The sequence below is a fragment of the Drosophila teissieri genome, unplaced genomic scaffold (genome assembly GCF_016746235.2).
Source record: "Drosophila teissieri strain GT53w unplaced genomic scaffold, Prin_Dtei_1.1 Segkk92_quiver_pilon_scaf, whole genome shotgun sequence".
Classification (NCBI taxonomy): domain Eukaryota; kingdom Metazoa; phylum Arthropoda; class Insecta; order Diptera; family Drosophilidae; genus Drosophila; species Drosophila teissieri.
Window position 1 is genome coordinate 1 of NW_025225051.1, and position 6403 is coordinate 6403.

Consider the following 6403-nt stretch of genomic DNA (forward strand, 5'->3'; position numbering starts at 1 on the left):
AGGATTATGGTGCTGAAGCTTATATAGCCTTCATTCATGGTGGCAGTAAAATGTTTATTGTGTTTGAATGTGTTTATGTAAGTGGAGCCGTACCTGTTGGTTTGTCCCATTATAAGGACACTAGCTTCTTAAATGGACAAATTGCGTCTAGCAATAATGAGATTGAGCAATAACAGGTCTGTGATGCCCTTAGATGTCCTGGGCTGCACGCGCGCTACAATGAAAGTATCAACGTGTATTTCCTAGACCGAGAGGTCCGGGTAAAGCTGAACCACTTTCATGCTTGGGGATTGTGAACTGAAACTGTTCACATGAACTTGGAATTCCCAGTAAGTGTGAGTCATTAACTCGCATTGATTACGTCCCTGCCTTGTACACACCGCCCGTCGCTACTACCGATTGAATTATTTAGTGAGGTCTCCGGACGTGATCACTGTGACGCCTTGCGTGTTACGGTTGTTTCGCAAAAGTGACCGAACTTGATTATTTAGAGGAAGTAAAAGTCGTAACAAGTTTCCGTAGGTGAACCTGCGGAAGGATCATTTGTATAATATCCTTACCGTTAATAAACATTTGTATAATACAAATAAATTGAATTTACCAAAAACCAAATTTACCAAATTACAATGAGATCAATTTACAAAAGCACATGATTTATGATTATTTACAAAAGCAATTATATATGACTATTATCGAACACAATAATTCAATTGATTCAAAGAATCAAAAATCAAATTAAAATGATGATCTGGTTTCCTAGCCAAACATCATAAATGTGGTTAGCCACCACATTGGTTATATGTGACTGCGTCCACATTAATCCACATAAGTTAAAAATTGTGATTGGGGACCACAATATATTGTGTGTGAAGTTTTGCGGATTCACAAAAAAATAATATGATTTATATATGCTTTAAAATAAAAATAAACAATGTGTTTCCTAAAAATTCGAAAATGGACAATCGAATTTTTAAAATTTGTTGTATATGGACCATAATATACACGCGTTGCGAATATGTATTGTTCATCTTAGTTATGAGCATACGTTGGCTAATGCAACAACCTAAAATATACAATGTTGTACCTGGCATCCATCAGGTTAATGTTTTATATAAAATGCAGTATGTATCGCCCATATTGGTAATTATAAATAAAATGGTAATTATATGATACATATGCTTATATGAAACTAAGACATTTCGCAGCATTTATTTTAGGTATAAAAATACATTTATTGAAGGAATTGATATATGCCAGTAAAATGGTGTATTTTTAATTTCTTTCAATAAAAACAATATTGACATTATATAGAAATGAATTATAAAACTCTAAGCGGTGGATCACTCGCTCATGGGTCGATGAAGAACGCAGCAAACTGTGCGTCATCGTGTGAACTGCAGGACACATGAACATCGACATTTTGAACGCATATCGCAGTCCATGCTGTTATGTACTTTAATTAATTTTATAGTGCTGCTTGACTACATATGGTTGAGGGTTGTAAGACTATGCTAATTAAGTTGTTTATAAATTTTTATAAGCATATGGTATATTATTGGATAAAATAATAATTTTATTCATAATATTAAAAACTGTATATGAAAACATTATCCTCACATTTGAATGTGAAAAACGAAGAGAAATATTTTCTTTTCAATCAAATAATACTGAGAAATGTCTAGCATAAAAATTGAATTATTTTCATCTAGGATTGTCTCTTATTAATGATTCGGAAATAGAAAAAATTTGGTTATGTTATTTTCTTCGTTGGTTCGTTAATGGAAAATACTAAGCTACAAAAAATAATGGAAATTATTACAACGAATTTAATAAAATGTTTTATCATTATATATAAAGAATTAATAGCAATAAAAAGTTATATACAACCTCAACTCATATGGGACTACCCCCTGAATTTAAGCATATTAATTAGGGGAGGAAAAGAAACTAACAAGGATTTTCTTAGTAGCGGCGAGCGAAAAGAAAACAGTTCAGCACTAAGTCACTTTGTCTATATGGCAAATGTGAGATGCAGTGTATGGAGCGTCAATATTCTAGTATGAGAAATTAACGATTTAAGTCCTTCTTAAATGAGGCCATTTACCCATAGAGGGTGCCAGGCCCGTATAACGTTAATGATTACTAGATGATGTTTCCAAAGAGTCGTGTTGCTTGATAGTGCAGCACTAAGTGGGTGGTAAACTCCATCTAAAACTAAATATAACCATGAGACCGATAGTAAACAAGTACCGTGAGGGAAAGTTGAAAAGAACTCTGAATAGAGAGTTAAACAGTACGTGAAACTGCTTAGAGGTTAAGCCCGATGAACCTGAATATCCGTTATGGAAAATTCATCATTAAAATTGTAATATTTAAATAATATTATGAGGATAGTGTGCATTTTTTCCATATAAGGACATTGTAATCTATTAGCATATCCCAAATTTATCATAAAATATAACTTATAGTTTATTCAAATTAAAGTGCTTGCATTTTAACACAGAATAAATGTTATTAATTTGATAAAGTGCTGATAGATTTATATGATTACAGTGCGTTAATTTTTCGGAATTATATAATGGCATAATTATCATTGATTTTTATGTTTATTATATGCACTTGTATGATTAACAATGCGAAAGATTCAGGATACCTTCGGGACCCGTCTTGAAACACGGACCAAGGAGTCTAACATATGTGCAAGTTATTGGGATATAAACCTAATAGCGTAATTAACTTGACTACTAATGGGATTAGTTTTTTAACTATTTATAGCTAATTAACACAATCCCGGGGCGTTCTATATAGTTATGTATAATGTATATTTATATTATTTATGCCTCTAACTGGAACGTACCTTGAGCATATATGCTGTGACCCGAAAGATGGTGAACTATACTTGATCAGGTTGAAGTCAGGGGAAACCCTGATGGAAGACCGAAACAGTTCTGACGTGCAAATCGATTGTCAGAATTGAGTATAGGGGCGAAAGACCAATCGAACCATCTAGTAGCTGGTTCCTTCCGAAGTTTCCCTCAGGATAGCTGGTGCATTTTAATATTATATAAAATAATCTTATCTGGTAAAGCGAATGATTAGAGGCCTTAGGGTCGAAACGATCTTAACCTATTCTCAAACTTTAAATGGGTAAGAACCTTAACTTTCTTGATATGAAGTTCAAGGTTATGATATAATGTGCCCAGTGGGCCACTTTTGGTAAGCAGAACTGGCGCTGTGGGATGAACCAAACGTAATGTTACGGTGCCCAAATTAACAACTCATGCAGATACCATGAAAGGCGTTGGTTGCTTAAAACAGCAGGACGGTGATCATGGAAGTCGAAATCCGCTAAGGAGTGTGTAACAACTCACCTGCCGAAGCAACTAGCCCTTAAAATGGATGGCGCTTAAGTTGTATACCTATACATTACCGCTAAAGTAGATGATTTATATTACTTGTGATATAAATTTTGAAACTTTAGTGAGTAGGAAGGTACAATGGTATGCGTAGAAGTGTTTGGCGTAAGCCTGCATGGAGCTGCCATTGGTACAGATCTTGGTGGTAGTAGCAAATAATCGAATGAGACCTTGGAGGACTGAAGTGGAGAAGGGTTTCGTGTGAACAGTGGTTGATCACGAGTTAGTCGGTCCTAAGTTCAAGGCGAAAGCCGAAAATTTTCAAGTAAAACAAAAATGCCAAACTACATACAAAAAGCGAATATAATACACTTGAATAATTTTGAACGAAAGGGAATACGGTTCCAATTCCGTAACCTGTTGAGTATCCGTTTGTTATTAAATATGGGCCTCGTGCTCATCCTGGCAACAGGAACGACCATAAAGAAGCCGTCGAGAGATATCGGAAGAGTTTTCTTTTCTGTTTTATAGCCGTACTACCATGGAAGTCTTTCGCAGAGAGATATGGTAGATGGGCTAGAAGAGCATGACATATACTGTTGTGTCGATATTTTCTCCTCGGACCTTGAAAATTTATGGTGGGGACACGCAAACTTCTCAACAGGCCGTACCAATATCCGCAGCTGGTCTCCAAGGTGAAGAGTCTCTAGTCGATAGAATAATGTAGGTAAGGGAAGTCGGCAAATTAGATCCGTAACTTCGGGATAAGGATTGGCTCTGAAGATTGAGATAGTCGGGCTTGATTGGGAAACAATAACATGGTTTATGTGCTCGTTCTGGGTAAATAGAGTTTCTAGCATTTATGTTAGTTTCTTGTTCCCCGGATAGTTTAGTTACGTAGCCAATTGTGGAACTTTCTTGCTAAAATTTTTAAGAATACTATTTGGGTTAAACCAATTAGTTCTTATTAATTATAACGATTATCAATTAACAATCAATTCAGAACTGGCACGGACTTGGGGAATCCGACTGTCTAATTAAAACAAAGCATTGTGATGGCCCTAGCGGGTGTTGACACAATGTGATTTCTGCCCAGTGCTCTGAATGTCAAAGTGAAGAAATTCAAGTAAGCGCGGGTCAACGGCGGGAGTAACTATGACTCTCTTAAGGTAGCCAAATGCCTCGTCATCTAATTAGTGACGCGCATGAATGGATTAACGAGATTCCTACTGTCCCTATCTACTATCTAGCGAAACCACAGCCAAGGGAACGGGCTTGGAATAATTAGCGGGGAAAGAAGACCCTTTTGAGCTTGACTCTAATCTGGCAGTGTAAGGAGACATAAGAGGTGTAGAATAAGTGGGAGATATTAGACCTCGGTTTGGTATCGTCAATGAAATACCACTACTCTTATTGTTTCCTTACTTACTTGATTAAATGGAACGTGTATCATTTCCTAGCCATTATACGGATATATTTATTATATCTTATGGTATTGGGTTTTGATGCAAGCTTCTTGATCAAAGTATCACGAGTTTGTTATATAATCGCAAACAAATTCTTTAATAAAACGATGCATTTATGTATTTTTGATTTGAAAATTTGGTATAACTCCAATTACTCAGGTATGATCCAATTCAAGGACATTGCCAGGTAGGGAGTTTGACTGGGGCGGTACATCTCTCAAATAATAACGGAGGTGTCCCAAGGCCAGCTCAGTGCGGACAGAAACCACACATAGAGCAAAAGGGCAAATGCTGACTTGATCTCGGTGTTCAGTACACACAGGGACAGCAAAAGCTCGGCCTATCGATCCTTTTGGTTTAAAGAGTTTTTAACAAGAGGTGTCAGAAAAGTTACCATAGGGATAACTGGCTTGTGGCGGCCAAGCGTTCATAGCGACGTCGCTTTTTGATCCTTCGATGTCGGCTCTTCCTATCATTGTGAAGCAAAATTCACCAAGCGTTGGATTGTTCACCCATGCAAGGGAACGTGAGCTGGGTTTAGACCGTCGTGAGACAGGTTAGTTTTACCCTACTAATGACAAAACGTTGTTGCGACAGCATTCCTGCGTAGTACGAGAGGAACCGCAGGTACGGACCAATGGCACAATACTTGTTCGAGCGAACAGTGGTATGACGCTACGTCCGTTGGATTATGCCTGAACGCCTCTAAGGTCGTATCCGTGCTGGACTGCAATGATAAATAAGGGGCAATTTGCATTGTATGGCTTCTAAACCATTTAAAGTTTATAATTTACTTTATAAACGACAATGGATGTGATGCCAATGTAATTTGTAACATAGTAAATTGGGAGGATCTTCGATCACCTGATGCCGCGCTAGTTACATATAAAAGCATTATTTAATACAATGACAAAGCCTAGAATCAATTGTAAACGACTTTTGTAACAGGCAAGGTGTTGTAAGTGGTTGAGCAGCTGCCATACTGCGATCCACTGAAGCTTATCCTTTGCTTGATGATTCGAAATAAGTACACTAATGTACTTATTATTGTTGGTTCGTGAGGTTTAGCGCAGCGCACTAGCTATAGTATAGCGCCTGCCTGCCTCTCGGATCGATCCCGGTAGCCAAATGCATTGTCATCGAATTAGTGACGCGCGCATATGAGATTGTCCCTATCTACTAATAATATAGAATTAAAGACTTTACAAAATTCTATCAAGTTGCCAAATATGAAATTGTCCCCATCTACTAATGATATAGAATTAAAGACTTTACAAAATTCTATCAAGTTGCAAATGCATTGTCATCGATTTAGTGACGCGCGCATATGAAATTGTCCCTATCTACTAATAATATAGAATTAAAGACTTTACAAAATTCTATCAAGTTGCCAAATATGAAATGTCCCCATCTACTAATGATATAGAATTAAAGACTTTACAAAATTCTATCAAGTTGCCAAATGCATTGTCATCGATTTAGTGACGCGCGCATATGAAATTGTCCCTATCTACTAATAATATAGAATTAAAGACTTTACAAAATTCTATCAAGTTGCCAAATATGAAATTGTCCCCATCC

At 36.7% G+C, this 6403-nt stretch overlaps 1 non-coding gene and 1 pseudogene across 1 annotated transcript; both read left to right on the forward strand.

Moving 5' to 3' along the window:
- The first annotated feature begins 1324 nt into the window (after positions 1-1324).
- Positions 1325-1501, forward strand: LOC122625844 (annotated as a pseudogene).
- A 382-nt stretch (positions 1502-1883) lies between these two features.
- LOC122625845 lies at positions 1884-5844 on the forward strand. Its single transcript, XR_006326680.1, has one exon. It is a non-coding gene; the product is annotated as a large subunit ribosomal RNA (ribosomal RNA).
- Positions 5845-6403: the final 559 nt, after the last annotated feature.